General features: G+C 36.4%; 1 protein-coding gene across 17 annotated transcripts in view; it reads right to left on the bottom strand.

Annotated features, from left to right (window-relative positions):
* Positions 1-19,609, bottom strand: part of ZNF207 (zinc finger protein 207) — a 57,697-nt gene that overhangs the window by 21,642 nt on the left and 16,446 nt on the right. For 10 of the 17 annotated variants that reach the window (XR_010937538.1, XR_010937543.1, XR_010937540.1 and 7 more), the window contains one exon: positions 8,559-18,451. The gene's annotated coding sequence lies outside the window, so the exon portion shown is untranslated. The remainder of the gene's footprint in view (positions 1-8,558; positions 18,452-19,609) is intronic. The other 7 variants (XR_010937549.1, XR_010937550.1, XR_010937548.1 and 4 more) reach the window with 7 other exon arrangements.

Here is a 19,609-nt window from a genome sequence, read left to right as displayed (position 1 = left end):
GCCTAGAGCCCGTGCTCTGCAACAAGAGAAGCCACTGCAATGAGAAGCCTGCGCACCGCAACGAAGAGTAGCCCCGGCTCGCCACAACTACAGAATGCCTGCGCACAGCAACAAACACCCACACAGTCAAAAATAAATAAGTAAATAAATTTATTTTTAAAAATATATATGATACAGTATCTATTACAAGGGAAGTATCTTTCTATATCACCAACTTGATGAGGCATATTCCACTACGAAAGTCCTACATACACAATATATTTCATTTTCAAATTGTGACGTGCTTCTGGTAATAAGTATGTACATTGAAAATAAAATGCTAAATTTGAAAAAAATTTTAAGTATCAGAGAGCAAAGCTTCACTACTTGCATAATAAGGTAATAAATTATCGTTTATTACATAATTTTTTTTCAGCCACTGAGTAGTAAGCCCAGAGTAAGACTATCTCATATTTCACAAGAAAGACTTTCCAGGGACTTCCCTGGTGGTCAATGCAGGGAACACGGGTTTGAGTCCTGGTCCGGGAAGATCCCACATGCCACAGAGCAACTAAGCCCGTGTGCCACAACTACTGAGCCTGCACTCTAGAACCCACGTGCCACAACTACTGAAGTCCACGCGCCTACAGCCCATGCTCCACAGCAAAAGAAGCCACTGTAATAAGAAGCCTGCGTATGGCAACAAAGAGTAGCCCCCACTCGCCACAACTAGAGAAAGCCGGTGTGCAGCAACAAAGACCCCAAGCAGCCAAAAATTTAAAAATGAATAAGGACTTACCAAAGAGAAAAAATAGAAGGAAAAAAAAACATTAAAAAAAGAATACTTTCCAGCAAAAACTCAGTCAAGTTTTTAATGATTATAAAGAAACCCAGAAGATATAAGATTAAGAAGACAAGTACCAATACTCTTTATCCATTCACTAACTTTACCAAAATGAAATCCTCAAGGAAGCACTTGAGTACTGAAATACACCAGAGAACACCCAGTTATTGGTGTTTTTGGCACCTTATACTTTAAAAAATTGAGGATGCCCAGATGAGGTCAAGAAGTATTTGTAATTTACTCTAAAATACTTCAGTATTTGCAATGTGGCAAAATGTATTATTTAGGTTAAGCTGTAACCCAGGTGCTAATCAAGAATACACAGTCCCTGAGTGGTCTAGTGGTGTTTTAATTAGGAAACATATGACCAGAAGCTGTACCTACAGGCCAATCTGACATCTCTAGTTACGTGGATCAGCTATACTTAAATAGTCCTCACTCCTGCAAAAACAGACTGGATAAGAATTATGAGGCCTGTATCCTTTACTCTTCGATTTGATACTCTAGGTTAAATTTCCATACGATCCTGTATCTAACAGTTAATTTTGGTTGATGTTTGCCCAGAACTTTCTATAAGAGAGCTCGACCTCTGAAATTTTATAATTTTCTCTGAGTTCACTTTTCATGGTAGATGGTGGTTGGATTATCTAGAGGACAGACAGCTGCAACTTGCTTAGATCAATCTGCTTCTTTCATCTGGACACGGGATAAATGTTTGCCAGGCAAACAGTGGCGTTTACCATATGCTGACCTCTCTGCAATAGATTACCTTTCTCCCACTCCATCTACTGTCTGCCCAACATCCTTCAAGACTCAGAAGTAATCATTTCTGTACAGTCTTCCCTCTTCAACCAACCACCACCAGGCTGAGTTAAGAAGTACTCCATTTCTATTTTTACAGCCCTTCGCACACCACACTATTTATACCACATTTTACATCACTAAAACCACTGTTTCTTCCAGTGGACTGTATGTTCAATGAGAACATGTACCATTTCCTTAATTACAAAATATTGCAAACATATATAAGTATATCCACATATATACCACCTAGCTTTAGCACTTTGCTGTATTTGCTGCAGATCTTTAAGAAAATAAAATATGACCTGGGCTTCCCTGGTGGTGCAGTGGTTAAGAATCCGCCTGCCAATGCAGGGGACACAGGTTCAATCCCTGGTCCAGGAAGATCCCACATGCCGTGGAGCAACTAAGCCCGTGAGTCACAACTACTGAGCCTGCGCTCTAGAGCCCGTGAGCCACAACTACTAAAGCCAGTGAGCCACAACTACTGAAGCTCGCGCTTCTAGAGCCCATGCTCCACCAAGAGAAGCCACCGAAAAAAAAAAAGAGAAGCCCACCCGCAGCAACAAAGACCCAACAATGCAGCCAAAAATAATTTATTAAAAAAATATAAAAATATGACAGATAATAGTTGAAGCACTTTGTTTACCTCCACCTCCAACAAGAGGTAACTTATACCCTGTATTTGGTATTTACCATTCCCATGCAGCTCTCCATACTTTTGTTACATGTATCTGTATGCATAAACACTAGTGTTGTATGTTTCCAACATTTAAATGCTGTAACATTGTACATACCTTTACTCAACCTGCTTTTATCACGCATTATTTGATATTTATCCAGGTTGATAGTTAATTTTAACTGTATTTTTTTTGCATTTACCTGTATTTATTCATTACTGATGAGTATTTTGGTTGTTTCATATTTTTCAGTTGCAAATAATATCACATATTTTTGTACATCTCCTTGTGCACGTATGGTTTCTATAAGACATATATCCAGAGGTGGAGCTGGTGGATCTAGGAATATGTCATCTCCAATCTTATTCATAATCTTGCCAAAATGCTTTCCAAAGTGACTGAACTAGTTTATGTGGCAATATCTGCTAAAAGGTCTAAGATATTCTCTCCTTCTTCCTTTAATAACAGATCCTCCAAATTTTAGACGGGCGTATAGCCAACTAAAAATATATAATATCATTTCTCAAAATTTTTGTAACTATCTGTGGCCATGTGCCTAAGTTCTGGCCAATGGGATGTAAATAGAAGTTGGGCCACTTCTAGGTGACACCCTTAAAAAGATGAGATGGACCCTCCCCCCTTCTTAATTGGTATGTGGATATGATGGTCATAGCTGGAGTAGCTATCATGAAACCAAAGAATGAAGGTGCCTACTAAAGCTGACAAATAAAAAACTAAAAGAAGCCTGGGTCACAAACACTTTTATCAGCTCTATGCTTGGACTGTTACAAGAGAAAAACTTCCACTTCACTAAACCACGTTATAGTTGGATTTTCGTTACAACAGTCAGAACGTGGATCCTAACAAAACACGCTCCCATTGGCAGTGTGTAAGAACATATGTTGTTCCGCATCTTTGTCAACATTTTTATCAGACCTTGATTTTTGCCAAATCGATATAGGTTTTTGAAATGGTATTCTACTGCTTTAACTTGTATTTTTATGACTCCTAGTGAAGATGAGTCATCTTTTCATATTTATTGGTCATTCTCGTCTTCTCTTTTGTGAAGTACCAGTTGATACTTTGCCCGTTTTTCCACTGGACTATACTTTTCTTGTCAACTAAAAGCTTTAAATATTCTGTAGAGATATAGATATAGATATAGATAGATAGCAAAATACTTCTTCCTGACTTAACCTTACTGTTGTGAGCTAACTTCAGTTTTCTTAGCTGTCCAACACAAGGAGGTTAACATGGTTTTACAGCATTTTCATTTGAGTGTATGTAGGCTGGGAACGTAATTCTTAGTTCTGAATATGAAGACACCTTTCAGAAAGCATCCAGGATTTGCAAACATACTTCTAAAATACCACATGATGGATTTTTCTTATAAAAGGCACACAACAATCAAAAAAAAAGAAAAGGAATTCCAGAGACTGACACTGTCCTCAAAAAATCGTTAGAACTAAAGGATGTAATAAAGTAGGCAAAGTGAAAGAGAGAGAGAGAGAGAGACTGACTCCAGGTAAAACAAAAAACTTTACTGAAAAGGAAATGTAATCACATTACACTTTGTGGCCTTTTGAGTAATATTTACTATCATAAGAAATCTGTCGATTTCTAATTTTAAAATCAATCTGTAAAGAAATTAAAAAATCAATCTATAGACAAAACATGTTATGTTTTATAGAAAATGCAAATGTCCGAGCCTTGACACTACAGAAAGTATAGATGTGCAAAGTAAAAAGTGAAAGGTAGAAAAGGAACAGAAGACTAAACGATGATATCTTTATGTTATTAAGTAAGGAGTTTAGATACTGTCTTTAACTGACAGAACAAGGAATAAAGATATGTTACAGAGGTAACAAATAGTGGAACAAAAAAGTGATATAATTACATAAAGGATAGTATAGATGGAATAAGCTAAATCGTTACTTAAGACAGTGGAAATCAACAAATGTTAATATTTATAAGTCAGTAACAGAAAGATGTCATTTATACATACTGAGAGGAAGCCAAATAAAAATACTATTAAAAGTAGTTCTTCCTTGGTACTGTGACTGTGGGTGGGGCAGGGAACTATTGCCCTTTTTTTGGCCACACCACACAGCTTGCAGGATCTTAGTTCCCCGACCAGGGATTGAACTCAGGCCCATGGCAGTGAAGACGCCAAGTCCTAACCACTGGACCGCCAGGGAGGTTCCCTATTGTTTTTTTATTTGATCCACATTGGATTTTTAAAAGTGATATGCAATACTTTAAACAAAAATTTACTGTTTCAAAAAGGAACAGTATGAACTCTGTACAAATTTCCAGGGACCATGTAAAAGATTAGGCGCTCTTAGAAATTATGAATTTCTGGAGTTAAATTCTTTTTTTTAGTCTCACCACTACTTGCTTGCTGATTGAGAAACAGATGCCTGAGGTATGCTTGTCAATATCCTGACAGTTATCACAGCTTTTTTGATTTGAGATCACAGAGATGAACCTATTCAATGCAACAAACATTTATTGCCCACTATGTGCCAGGCACTATGAACCAGAGGTAGAATGAACACCAGGGTAATAAATTTAGTCATCTATTTTAACTGTTTCCAAGATATGTCTTCCACCCAAACAATTCACTGGTTGTTCTTAAGTTTTAGTTTCATGATCTCAACCCTCTTAGAATACTGCACTGCCACCAAAACCCTTCTAGGAACTGAAATCCTGAGGCTGAACAATAATTTATTTATTCCCATCTACAACCTTCAACTCAGTCACAGTGGCCAATTACTGCCACTCTTGTTCCCTGACATCACGCTCCATCAAGCTGGCATATCATTTGCTTGTCCATTATCAAACCTTCCTCTCTGGGACTATCTGGGTTTCCTGCTATTCACAGCTGCTAGATAAATTCCCACAAACATCAGCTTCCATCCAAGAAGCCCCACACTGGTGACCCACAGAAGAACTGGTCTGAAGGTGTGTTTGGCTCATAGTGTTTCATTGAATTTTTAAAACAGAATTACCTTTTTGTCAAATTCAAAAAGATTTCTAACTTTTCTAGGAAAATGAAATCAGACAACCCTGACCAAACGTTACACATGGCATGAACCTCATTCAGAAGGGTCAAAACTTCACCACTCTCCAATTGGCTCGTTTCACTCATTTCTACTACCTATCTGGTTCTAGGTATTTTATTAATAGTTTGCAATCCCTAGTCCAGCCTACCTCTATTCTAAATTCGAGCTGATCTTTCACCATGTAGGAAAAGGGAACTTTTTATTCTGGTAGACATCCTATAGGAAAAGTTACCTCTCAAAAGTTACATCCTATAGGAAAAGTTACCTCTCAAAAATCCTTCTAATCTTCCTGGAAAAGCACAAACTACACTGTTTCTCAGAACAGTTTTGTCCAAGAAACTCTTACTGTTGGAAAGGGTTATTCATTAGCCAATCAATAAGTACCTTCTAAAATCCTGCTTAAAAAAAAAAAAATCCTGCTCAAAAGAACAGCATGAGTTAGTCAGATTTAAACTGCGCAATGCTCAAATAAAGGCACATGTCTGTTGGAACCGCTAGTCTGCTCTGATGAAATCAACCCACTATTGGCAAGTTAGTTGAATTCAGCAATTATTAAGTGCCTCTCTTTAAGTATTGAGCTGGCCAAAAAGCTCATGCGGCTCTTTCTGTAAGTTACAGAAAAAACCCAAACGAACTTTTTGGCCAACCTAATACTACGCAGCAGCATTCTAGGTTTTAGAAATATAATGAACAAGACACACACCTTCATTCAAGGAGGCTGCACTCCAGTCCAAACAGGCAACATTAACGGTTGAGTACTTGGTGTAATGAAAGCATATATGAAGGTCATCGTGAAGGCTCAGGAATTTTTAAGAGGAAATAACCTCTAAACTAAAATTTGCTAAGTGTAAAGATGAGGATGTCAACCAAGACAAGAGGTAATGGGAGGAGACAGGGTGTTCAGCCTAAAAGAATTGAGAGTTTGAACTGAGTACAAAGGGGAATTGGAAAGAAGTGAAACTGGGAAGATAAGCAGTGGGTCAGATTATGAAAGGTCTTCCAAGCCAAATAAAGAAGTAAAACCTGAGTATCACTCTTCACTCCTACTCTTTATGGCACTTCCAATCATTCAAGTTTTATCCTGAGGGAAAAGAGAAGTCATTAAATGAGGAACAGGAAAAGAAGCTTAAGAAGCACCAAAAGGAATAATATAGAGAGCACTAAAGAAGGTAGAAGTTGCTCTGTAACGACATTACAAGACAAGCACAGAAAACAAGCACAGACTGGGAGAATACATTTGCAAAAAAAAATCTGATAAAGGACTTTGTACCCAAAATATAAAAACAAAATTATTAAAACTCAATAAGGAACCAACCCAATTTAAAAATGGGCCAAAGACCTTAACGGAAACCTTACTAAACAAGATATATATGCATATGAAAAGATGCTACATGTTATATGAAATTAATGCACAGTTAAATGAGATACAACTACACACCTATTAGAATGGCCAGTGTCTAGAACACCGACACCACCAAATGCTAGCAAGGATGCAGACCAAGAGGAGCCTGCATACATTGCTGGTGGGTATGCAAAAGGGCACACTTTGACAGAGTTTGGCAGTTTCTTATAAAACTAAACAATCTTTACTATACAATCCAGCAATTACATTTCTTCACACTCCAAAGGATTTGAAACCTTATGTGAACACAAAAACCTACACATTGATGTTTATAGCAACTTTACTCATAACTGTCAAAACCTGGAAGCAACCAAGACATCCTTCAGTAGGTGAATGGCTAAACTGGTACATCCAATTGAATATTATTCAGCACTAAAAAGAAATGAGCTAACAAACCATAAAGACATGGAAGACCCTTAAACACATATTACTGACAGCTTATCTGAGGCTATATACTGTATGATTCCAATTGTATGACATTCTGAAAAAGGTAAAACTATGAAAACAAAAAAAGATGTGACTGCCAGGGGTGGGAGTTGGGGAGATGAATAGGCAGAGCACAGAGAATGTTTAGGGCAGTGAAAACGCTCTGTATATTACAATGATGGATATGTCACTATACTTTTATTCAAAGCCATACAAAGCACATCTAGTGAACCCTATGGTAAACTACAGATCTATAGACTTTGGGTGATTATGATGTATCAGTGTACATTTATCCATAGTATTTTTTAAAAAAAAGTACCATTCTGGTAAATGATGTTGATAATGGGAGAGGCTATGTGTGGGGGCAGAAGGTATATGAGAAATCCTGAACCTTCCTCTCAATTTTGTTGTAAACCTAGAACTGCTCTAAAATATAAAGGGAAAAAAAAAAAAAAAAGGCAGTTGGTGGAATTCCAGAGCACAGTAAAAGGGGTTACCATGAAGAACTAGATACTGACTCCAAAGCAATAAAGGATGTAAATACAGGTTATTTTATTTTATAGATATGGTATCTAAAAGTTAAAGGCTTTGACTTTTTATTACCTTCATGAATTAGGAAGCAAAGCCATGAGACAAGTACATGTATGCCGTGTGTGCTGGCATGGGAAGGAAGCAGACAAGGATTTGAAGACACATGGAACAAATAAGCGGAAAAGGTGACTATACCCTTACACAGAATTGCTTTGCAGCACCATGGGCTCGACAAAGGTTGAAATGGTTATATGTTATCCATCTACAGTGTATGATTATACCCTATTAGACAACTTGCAAAGTTGTGTGATTGCTTCAGTAGTGTCACTACAACCCATATTCTTCAAAAAACATTAATCACTCAAAAAATCAAAAAAAACATTAAGCACCTATTACATTAAGTAGTGTGTCAAAGACTTCAATAAAAAGGAACTTTCAGGAGTCAGTAAATTAAAGCAGAGGGATAAAAGTCATGAGGTCAAATGGAACAAATGAGCTTATAAATAACGGTTTTGTTTCAGGTAATGAGCAGCTCACTGATCCTTTCAAACTCCAGGTACAAATAAGCTGGATGAACAGCACACTCACTCTGCCAACTATTAGAAACTGACTGTGGAAAACCAGTTTTGGGGAAGGTTTTCTCTGTGTGTGGTACACGAGCCTCTCACTGTTGTGGCCTCTCCCGTTGCGGAGCACAGGCTCCGGACGCGCAGGCTCAGCGGCCATGGCTCACGGGTCCAGCCGCTCTGCGGCATGTGGGATCTTCCCAGACCGGGTCACGAACCCGTGTCCCCTACATCCGGCAGGCGGACTCTCAACCACTGCGCCACCACGGAAGCCCTGGGGAAGGTTTTATAAAGAGTTCAGTTATGTAAAATAGGATTTACCTGGGCCTAACAGAAAGGTTTTTGAAGCAGGGGAGCAGTCTTACTACTGAGAGAAAGTGACAGAAAAAATTGAGGGATTACAAGACGGTGGCCAAGTAAAGTGTGAGATACAGAGGGCTGCCAAAACGTTTTAAGCTAGTCCTTGTGAACAGGAGGAATTCTAGTTTTAACTTGACTGAGTCAATAGCAGTCAGGCCCAATTACTGTTCCTGAATCCTACTACTCCACATCACCAGAACAGTGGCACTGAGGAAATGGTGACGGTGTCTGGTCATCTGGTGGTAGACTGTGGATGCTTCTGAAGAGATGTGGAGACCAAAACGAAACTCTCATCAGTGAAGATCAAAGGCACTCCAATTTCTAGAGGAAATGTATATCCCTAATGTGGTATTCAAGGACCTTTACAGACACACCTTAAATTTTCTTCTCATTCTTTGCAACTTTCACTCACATACCTCTTTATATTGTTGGGTTTTCCAGTCATTCCCTTAACACTTTTTCATATTTGTCCAAATCCTAACAACTCTTCAAGACCTAGTTCAAATGCCTCTTTTTCCCGACACAAGGCAGGTGGAATTACTGTCCTCCAAACTTCCTCAGAGGGCATTTTCACTTTCCTGTGTTAGCATTTATCCTTAAATCTAAAAAGACCGAAGCTTTCTCAATGCCTTACCAGATCTTCAATAAACATTTCCTAAATGAACGCTCAGGTGTGGGCTAAACCATGTGTAAGAGTTTAACTTTCAAATCTTTTTTACTTTTTTTGTGCTTAGGTTTGGCATCATCTAACTTCTTCTCCAATGATCATCTAAGCCATATTAATTCATAACATCAGTTATTCTTGAGTTCTGTTTAGAGCCAGGTTCTTGGCCTTCTAACTAGTCCCTATACTGCCCACCAATCCCCCCACCCTCAAACAACTTAGAATGACCTTTTAAAAATCATTTATACTACTCACCAGCTCAAAGTCCTTCAATGACTTCCATTAGAATAAAATTCAAACCATGACCTGTGATTTGGCCTACCTTTCCAAGCTGTACAAAGGCCATCCCAATCCACCACTCATATACTTCATTTTTTTGTTCCTCCAAGATGCTATGCCTTTCCATCTCAGTTTCTGCACATACTATTCCTTCTGCCTGTAATACTGTTACCCAACAAGACTTTTTGCAATGGCTGGCTTCTTAAATCCTCAACTCCAAGGTCCCTTTTGAGATGCATTCCCTGTCTATCTGTACACAGGAGAGTATCCAAACATGTCATAGGCATTCATATTTACTAAATGAAATTTTTAGGTTTTCAATAACTGCCTACCCGTCCCTAGCCCTGCCATTTCCACTGATCCATCAGGCAAGGCTAAGTTGTTTCACACAGTAACTTTTTCTCACAAGTCTAGGAAAATTACCATCATTTTAGAGAAGTTAACTTGTTCAAGGTCATAAAACTACTAAATGATGGAGCAGGATCTGATTGCAAGGTCTAATTTTATGCCTATAGTCTAAACCACTACGCTACTCCTGGCCCCATCTACTTGTTCAACCTTAATACCTAATCACAATTACCCCATACCCACAGTCTAATCCTCCTCGTTTACCCTTTACTTTCTCCCAATACACATTCCATATTTAATAAAAATAACTTTGTATTCTATTTCCCAAGGCATACCAAAAACTGTTCAGGACAGCTGATGTGTATCATTACAATTCATTCTCAATAGAATTTGTTCTGGATACAACTTAATAAAACGGGCTCAGACAAGTATCATAAATAATAAATGAAAAAAATTTTTACTCATCTTTGTTAAGAACAAGCACTCAAATGTTTATTAATGGTCAATCATTACCTTGGAACAAAAAGAGGCCTGCTTTTAATAATGCAAAAGCAAAAATCCTTCAAACTTTAAAAGAAAACACAAACTGAAAATTGCTTCCAATATGAAAATAAAGCACCATTTCTCAAATGGTAGTTTTGGCTTTCTTAAAGCCTAGCAAGCGCTCCCAGATGACTTCAAGAGAAAGAAAATAAACACTTCAATGCCTTTTGTGAGCTCTAATAATTACATGGCTCCATACACTAAAGAACACCTAGGAACATCTCTTCCATCCAAACCCTACCAGTAGGCTAAAATTTAATATAGTTAACTACTATAAACGTGGTCATCCATTTTTCTTATGCACTAGCTTCCAGGTGCTATGTCAAAGTGACAAAATGCACTACTGGGCTTCCCTGGTGGCACAGTGGTTGAGAGTCTGCCTGCCGATGCAGGGGACATGGTTCGCGCCCCGGTCCGGGAAGATCCCACATGCCGCGGAGCGGCTGGGCCCGTGAGCCATGGCCGCTGAGCCTGTGCTCCGCAGCAGGAGAGGCCACAATAGTGAGAGGCCTGCGTAACGCAAAAAACCCAAAATGCACTACCACTTGTATTAAGAAAAAATTTTAAACACACCCTGCCCAAAAAAATTCCAAGTATTAATTGCTAGTATTTTCCTTTTTGGGGAGTGGGGAGGGGTGCGGTGGGCCCAAGCTGCGGGCTTGCAGGATCTTAGTTTCCTGCCCAGGGATGGAACCCAGGAATTTGGCATTGACAGCGCCGAGTCCTAACTGGACTGCCAGGGAATTCCCCCATGATTTTTTTTTTGGGGGGCAGCTAGAGTTTTAAAGTTGGTAATAATTTAAAGCTAGTATTTAATTACAACCTTTAAATCAGAGAGTTCACTTACTTACACTAAAGGTTATGCCACTAGTCAATATCTTTTTGTTTAGCTAGACCATTTAATCATACACATGGACTAGCATTTATCCTCCCTTGTTTGTTTTGTTCAGGTCCTCCTTATCATCGTATCATACCCCTTGTATGACTTGCTCTTCACTTCCCTCCTTGCCAGTACAATGCTGGAGTGAAACCTGGAGACTGAATGGAGGGAAGCCACCCACCCCCAACACCCCAACCCGGGTCCCAACCCTTTAAGATCTTGTACCACTTCACAAAATAATGCTATACCAGTTTAGAAAACTGTAGACATACCGCTCAGATATAAATCACCTTCCCTGCTGTAGTAATTAAATGTTTTCACTTTAACCTCTATTTACTCTTATTAATAGTAATGCAGTTCCAGGGAGGAGAGATTCCAAAATCTCACCACCTTTTTCTCTTATTTAAAAACCACTCCTTCCATGAAAATCCAGCATTGGCTTAATATTATTATACGATGATTCCTACAATACTCCAGGAAGAGCACAAAGATTTCTTTCCCATTTTTGATCAGTTGTCTACTGTCAGCTTTAACTGGAGCTGAAAAACAGAAGGCCTACGTAAACTGAAAGTCATCACTGAGTTTTAAGATAGGGAGGTTTAAATAATTATTCTTGAAGATATTTTCTTTACCCGCCACTTATTTCTACCCTGAAAAAACCCTGAAATATGAAATTAGTAAAACACCATAGAAAATAAAAAGAAAACAATGCAGACAAAGGAGTAAGGTACATTTCAATTTAATCAGTGTGCACACAAATTTGTAAAAATTCTAGACACATTCATTAAGTCGCAAAGATTTAAGAATTCTTGTTCACATCTAAATATTAGCTTAAACTGTGGAAATTTGGCTACTTATTCTCATCACTATTACATGCATTTAGTTACATACTTACCAAATTTTCAGTGTCTGCTTATCCTTGCTAGGAAAGGACAGAGTTCCTTAGAAATTTACTTCACTTTAAATCTTAAAGACATAAATTGAGGGTCCACACTTTGTGTAGTGCTTATCTAGAAGAATACATTACCATTATCACATATTCAAATTTTCAGATTTATTTTAGAAGACTATCACTGTTCATACTAAAAAGCATGAGCTGACTTTTTATTATTGGCTTACAAAGATCACAGCAGGAAATACAATGTGAAAACATCCTTAAGATAAACTGATGTTAGGTAGGATGTGGCTAAAAGCTAGAGAGAAAAAATCCACGTGTTACAATGACGGAGGGATTTAACAGGGGATCAAGTAATTAGAAATATGCTCAGGCTAATTTTCACGGGTATACACAATCCCAGAAATCAGTAGTCCAACCCAAGTTTTTCATGCAAGGTTAGAATGATTTAAGAATACATTTGAAATTCTCAAGCCTCACTCAGAGACTCCTGTAAGCAATTAGTCTGCATGACCATTTTGGGCAAGCTTTCCTTCAACTCTATTCCCAGCTTAACTACTCAAGAATCACTAGACAAAAATTCTGGTCTTTAAATTTTAAACCTATGCAACATGGCAACCAAAAGCATTGAGGAAAAAAACCACTTTTGCCTGTCAACTAAAAAAATTTTTAAGTTAAAATAAAAATTGTTTCAGCACTAGTTTTGAGTAAAAACATCTTTCCTATCTCACCAAAAAGAAATAATTTACATGTTAAAGTTTTTGCAGTTATATAGTCTATTAAGTGAAGGTCAGGAAAAAAGTGAGCCCCAATTATTAGAGAAACATAGGGAGGTAAAATAATCACCTTAACATTCTCAATTCAGGTAATAAGAGTGTAGAAACTCATATACTTTGATCAAAGTGTCCAACTTAAGTTAAATTTAAATGGAAAAATAGTGATATATAAAAGTATAAAATAGTACTCACCAGAAAAGCAGCTTTAAAGAGATGGTTTTAAGGAAAACCATTCCACTGTATCTACGCCATTTCTTATACAGATTAAACTGTGAAAGGCAATGAAACTTAAGCCCTTAGGCAATTTTATGTTAAAAAACAAGTGGATATCTTATAAAATATATTTTATTATCGGTTGATAAATCAAGGTCTTTATCACCATCCCACTTTAACAGGAGTAAAAAATCAGTAGTTGTACGGACAGACTCACATTATACAATATTACACTTAAGGTGAAGAGGAAGCCATACAGAATAGCAGAATGGTTCAGGTAGGCTTGTATAAACTAAATTGTATACTTTCTTCTTCTCTCCTCAGTATTTAAAATTTTTATCAACATAAGAGCACAATATTTAAAGGCTAAAGGAAATCTCTGAAGGATGGTTCAAGACAACAATGAACGCTGGTAGAACCAATGAAACTAATAAAAACTTTAACATAACTTTCACAACCTGTTATGTCCTCACTGCTCCTCAAAAGGAATATGCAAAGAATGTGTCTAGATTTCTTGATGGGTAGTCAGCTTTCATCTGAATATTAAAAAGGTTCTTCTTAGTTCAAATTAAAATGAACCCACAGTGGTGGTGCACCAACAGGTTATAGTTTACAAAAAGGATGAACAAAATTAGTACTTACAACAAGAGTTACTAAAAATATCTAAGAACAAAAAAGCAGCATAAAAATATATTCTGGCATACGACTGCACACCATTTATCACTACTAGAGGTGAGGAAACTTGACTTTTTATCTGTTGATTCATACTGTAAAAAGTTAAAAGGTAAGTATGAGTACCAAGGAGCGGCTTAAGTAGGAGACCCTGGACCCAAACACCTGTACTCCATATACCAACATGAGCATATAGCCAATTAAAACTTTCAGTCTTCTTTCTATGTACAACATATCTATTTAGGTTTAACCGTAACCCGATAATAAAGGAGCAGTATCACACCTTTATTACAACTCAGGTGAGCAAACCTAGAGCTACTTTGGCCCAAGTACTGAGTGTTTAGAAGTGTCCAATGTCATACTCACATTTAAGTAACTGCACAGCTTTCTTCCTGGTGTGGGTTATATGGATATGTTTGAAAAAAATAGGAACATCAGGTACTTACAGATTAAACTAACCTGTACTGGCAGGGCTGTGGGATTTTTCTTCTCTACCAGTAAGTAGCAAATGCTGAAATTCTGCTGCTAGTTAACAAAAACACAAATTGTATTAAACTGAGGAGTTCAATTCATAGTTTAAAAAGTCAATGTGCATAAAATTTCCTCAGAGCCTGACATTACTACATTAAAAAAAATTTCCCTGTCTTACAAAAAGTACCTTATATTGGCTATTAAATTTAGAGTGACCTTATGAGAATGAGTTAATAATACTGTATATCTCTTGGACACCTCTCAATTTTAATAAATTATATATTCCAGTATGTGTACTATAAAGATATGGGTTACTCTAAAAGGAGAGGGGGGTACATATATCTAGGAATAAAAATCTCTGCATGATAATTTCTAATTTAAGTACATGTAGACACATCCCACAGAAACAAGCAATTTTTAATATTTTAAATTCAACTTCTAAAATACTTGACTTCATTTCTGTATATTAAAGATTTTCCATTTTAAACACATGGGCTGAAAAGCACATTCTATTGCTTCTCCTATAAGTACACTAACAAGCTAATAGCTAAAAGGCAGGCTATGCTCAGTAACTAAATCTCCCATATTTTTCTAACTCAAACTTACAGAAACTTTAATAACGCTTCCCTTGGTCCACTTGGGTAGTTAAGCAGACTTGTTTTATTAGTAGAAACTGGAAAATGACGTGGTAAACCTTGTTTATTTTCATCTGATTGCCAAATTATTTATAAATAAAAATATTAAGAATGAGCTACATTATAATAAATGATTTGATGAAATCTTGCATAACAAATGTAAACCAAGGCCAAAATACTATTACCTTCCATTACATTTAAGGTTCTTAAAAGTCTAACGATACTGTACAATGGCCTCTCACCCAAATAATCACTACTGGTCTGTGTGTAGTAAGCTGGGCAAACAACATTCTTCATTTTTATCCAAGTTGGGCATCAATGAATTTCACTGCCAGTTCCTCACATTTAAACAAAAACGAAGGCATATGATTCTTAACTATAATAATGATAAAAAAAAACCCCAGACACAGTAAGAATGCCAAAAGGCCCGGAGAATTCCAATAAAGGACTTCCCCTTTTTTACAAACAAAGCATTACACAAACCCCTGACCAAACACACAGCACATTACTGAAACTGTGCCATATCACAACCTTACATACCATTACAGCATTTGGAATTAATGGCTGGGGTCCAACTAATCAACTGTTAAAACAGTTTACTCACATGTATCTTCTCTGTAGTTAATGTGCCCAAAATTACAACATATACACAAACATATTCTCATGATAAAGCTGGTGATTATTTGCCTCCTAAAGAACCTAACCATGAACCAGTCTTCATTTATAATACAGTGTTCAATTTGCTTCAAATAGAAATAGTTCAAATTAGCTTCAGTGAAGATCTCCTTTGGGTCTCCAATTTCTGCCTTAATATGATTTCTATATCCTGACTCGTAAAATGTAATTTCCCCTGAGAACATACATGAGATTAGTTGAACAGATTTAAAGAGAAATGGTTCAAAAATTTCAAACTAATACAGTTTCAAGCTATTGTTTTTCCAGAGTTGGGAAGAAAATGAAAGGCTCTTTCTTTTATGGCCAAATTATTATGCAAAAATGTATGAAGTCCACAGCAAGAAAAACAATGCTTATAAAAAACAATTCTCCTCTGAGCCTTACTGAAGAAATCTAGTTTTTTAAAACATGATACTTTCAAACTTATTTTCCTACAAAAATGCCAAGTAAGAACATGAAAACACTTGGAAATGTTGGAGATGTTTAATTAGGGAGCTCAAACTGAGGTCCCGCTTTCCCCATTTGCTATGTATTAGTTTGAATTAGATTCATAACAGGGGATGCCTAAGAGCCAAGATATTGAAACTATAGTTCTGAAAATACAACATTAATTACAAAATTGTGAATATCCACTATGTGCATGACACTATATATAACATCATTAAAGTAGCTGCTTATTTTGCCAAGAAATATCAGATGATTGCTATGCTATTAAAACAAAAGATCATTTATTAAAATGATTCGGATGACAGAAAACAAAATACTGAGAAAGAAGGCTAAAAAGGAATAACCTATACTAATATTCAAATCATGATAGCAGAAGCATAAATGGGAGAATGTTTACTTACAAAACTCTGCCTTATAGTCAATAGTCTTATAATGAATCTCTTCTTTTAGAAGACTTCCATAAAAGAGTAAGAAAACCAGTTTCATTTTGGAATAACATACAAAGGTTATTCAATAAGGTAGATAAATACCGCCTTTAAAAAAAGACATACTTGATTTACACAAAATTTTAGGGAACATGTTTACTACTTTTTAAAAAATCCCCTAACCGATACAAGTGTCAGTTTACTTAAACAAAATTTCATCTCAGTAAAGAAGTGACTTCAACATTTCCTTTCAGTAATTTACTAAGTTTTACCTGTGGATATAATAGATACCTGAAAGTTATTCTCAAAACTGTATTTGTCTGAGTCAGAGGACTACAAAGATCGAAGAACCTACATCTTAGATATCTGTATCACCTTCAACAAATTATGTCTCCCTTAGAAAATCCCTCCCACGCCAGTACTCAAGCATTTAAGAGGGTATTTCAATTATAATTATTTCAATGATCACTATTAGAATTAGGACAAGCAACTTCACTCTTGAATATTTCAGTATATTGGGGAATGATGGATGCAACAGAAAACAACTCCAACTGAGGAGTCTTAAAAGATGCAGTAATTGAGCAGGTAGTAAAATATTCCAGTGGAATTTTTTTGTTGTGACACAATTTTTTTTTCAAACATTAATATCTTTTTTCCATGATTCAGTTACAGAGAAAAGCTTATATTCTAATAACAGAGGTGAAAATTTGGAATTCATTTAATTCATTTTTCTTCTTTATGTTTCCAAGAATTAAAACCACATAGAAACACAAGCCTGGGTTTGCTTAACATTGTACTATAAGTGAACTGTTACTGTTCAGAGGAAAATGCTATCTGCATAGAACAGTGGCTTTAACACGGGAAGGAACAAAAGTAATCCAAGTTAATGTTTTGGCCTCTCTTTCAGTTCCCCCGTTACTTGCCCACTACAACATACACACATAAACACAACTTTTTCCACCAAATAAAAGCAATTTTTAGTTGGAAACAAACACGGGTGTTTTTCATGTGTGCATATTGCATCAAATATTGTTCAGTAAGGATAAAAATGAAACTCAAAATAATCGTTCCAAAACCACAATTCAATATACTAAACTTTACTATGTGAAACAATTTCAGTTTGGCTGCCTGAAAATTTGTAATCCATCCATACTGGTAAGTGTGTAATACCCAAACTCTTTTATAATATCAAATGTGTAGTGTATACGCATACATACCACACATACACACCATCTTCCCACTTTTCACAGGGCTCTACATTAACATTTGCTCTAATGTGGTGAAATTTGGAAATATTAAAAGTCACAAGCATTTCCAGATGACCTTTCAACCTTAACGTTCAATGCATAACTTTGGGATTAAAAATGCAGATTTCAGTATCCAGTGGCATTTCCAATGATTATTATCCTTGAGGTTAAATTTAATAGTTTGAGGAGAAAATAACCAGTAAGGTTTTCCTAAAAGTGAAAGGGAAAATTTGAATGAAACATTTCATGCCTCCAAATCAAGAACGTCAAATTTTGTCAATTTACTCAAGTTCAATATAAATAACATCACCTTTACTGAGGCTGTTAAATATTATGTAACACAAAGTAAATTAGATAAAATTACATATATCAAATACTTTTTTCTGTTTATTAACACCACAGTCAAACGTGAATATTAATATAGAGCCTTCTCTGCCAAGAGAGTATAAAAATCCTAAATTTAATTAAATTTAGGGGCCTTCACCAAACTTGCTGCAAGTTTGGGGACATGAATATCCAACAGCCATAAAGCTGTGAAAGCCCCTATAAGGAATAAAATAAATCCCACTTGCCTCAGACTGAACAGGGCAACACTGAGACTCAGCCTCAGCCTGTCCTATGGCAGGGCTATAGGAAGAAGAAAATTTTAATTTTAGAAAAACATTACCCAATTAATTTAAAAGACATGCATTTAAAAAAATCCCAATGATCAAGCAAGCAAAGGAAAAAAGAGTAGCTCTTTTAAAAAAAAAAAATCTATTGTCCATTATAATTCCACTCTGAGCCCATACTTTTACTGGGAATCTCGCCCACCTCTGCAAATAACTAAATTTAATTAAACTGAGTTTAAGTTCAGTATGTGACTTGATCAGTGGAACAGGAGTGCTCAAAGAATATTTACCCCATTCCTAACAGTAAAAGTGTGAAAGATTGCTAAAATAGTATTCAAATCAAATGATATCCAGCAGTCACTCAAAAGTTGATCCTCACCTGCTGGTCTTGTTACTGTCATACACACAATAGAAACTAGTGCCAGACAAAAATCGTTTTTGTTTTTTTAAAGAAAGTGGTAACAGTGGATGTAAGGTAAGAGCCAAAACTGGCAGCCCCATTAATCTTACAACTTCCTAAATTATAGCAATCACAATGCCTGCCGGTATATACCAAGTCCCAAAGCTGTCTTCTGTGAGGGCAGATGAAGTTTATTTCAACTCCATCTATTCTTTAAGAAAGCGTAAGTCAGAGTTAATTATTTCAACATAATTTGTTCCACTCGTGATTTAACCACATTATGGACCCCAGAAGCAATTAGGTAAAAGGTATTTTCTAGAAGCTTAATTACACTCTGATGCATGCACAAATTGCACATTAAATATACCAAATGGGCACCATCTGAGCCATATACCTACAAAATACAACAGATGAACGATGTGCCTAAGTGTTATGCATAACATTTTGAATTAACTTTTAATTAGAATTCTATCATTTCTTTAGAAGTGGCAATATTTTCTCCTTTCTGACCTCAGATAGCAACAAACCTCAATATATCAGTTCTCTTTGCATCAAATGCAAATCAAGCTTTGCATAATTTTTGAAACATTACTAACCCATTTTTTTCCCTCTTCCTGATTCCTCTCCCCCACTGCTATAATCCATCCGTAGTTTGTTGATAAGCCTGTACATGAAATGCTTGAGAGAAATTTGGTTTGGGAGAATATTTCCTATTTAATAATTCTAAATTTAATTATGCCATTTTTACCTTAAAAGATTTTCAACACAGGTCTT

Source organism: Pseudorca crassidens, chromosome 19 (assembly GCF_039906515.1).
Source record: "Pseudorca crassidens isolate mPseCra1 chromosome 19, mPseCra1.hap1, whole genome shotgun sequence".
NCBI lineage: Eukaryota > Metazoa > Chordata > Mammalia > Artiodactyla > Delphinidae > Pseudorca > Pseudorca crassidens.
The sequence above is the reverse complement of the archived record's forward strand: the minus strand, read 5'-3'. Positions and strand labels throughout refer to the sequence as shown.